Genomic DNA, 463 nt, shown 5'->3' with positions numbered 1-463 from the left:
AGGAGCTGGGCTCAGGGGCTGTTGTGGCCCCTGCTCCCCGGGGCTCAATGACGGGGGGGGGGGGTGGGGGGGCCTGTGTGCCCGGTGTGAGTACGGATGCAGGATGTGTGTATGTGGGGGGGGTGTCGTGTGTGTGTGTGTGTGTGTGGTGCGTGTGTGTGGTGGGGTTATCTCTGCACGTGCATGCACAGGCCCGTATGTGCTGTCCATGAGGAGCAGCCGTGGGCATGGATGGGGTGACCTGTGCTGGGGTGGAGGCATGGACGTGCCCAAGTGAGGCCCGGATGAGGCTCAGCAGCCCCTTCTCTCTCCAGGGTCTGCAAGGACCAAGGGGGGCCCCTGGCCCAGCGGTGAGTACCCAGAATCCTCCCCTCCTGCCCCTCCTGCCCAGCCCCCACAGTGGGCAGCACGGCCTCCTCGGACCCTCTCTCCCACAGGGTGGCCACGGAGACCCTGGACCACC

At 67.2% G+C, this 463-nt stretch overlaps 1 protein-coding gene across 1 annotated transcript in view; it reads left to right on the top strand.

The window, feature by feature from the left end:
• COL7A1 (collagen type VII alpha 1) overlaps nt 1-463 on the top strand; it is a 60839-nt gene that overhangs the window by 20280 nt on the left and 40096 nt on the right.

The sequence above is a fragment of the Myotis davidii genome, unplaced genomic scaffold (genome assembly GCF_000327345.1).
Source record: "Myotis davidii unplaced genomic scaffold, ASM32734v1 scaffold663, whole genome shotgun sequence".
In the NCBI taxonomy this organism is placed as follows: domain Eukaryota; kingdom Metazoa; phylum Chordata; class Mammalia; order Chiroptera; family Vespertilionidae; genus Myotis; species Myotis davidii.
Note: the sequence above shows the minus strand (reverse complement) of the source record. Positions and strands in the feature narration are given on the sequence as shown.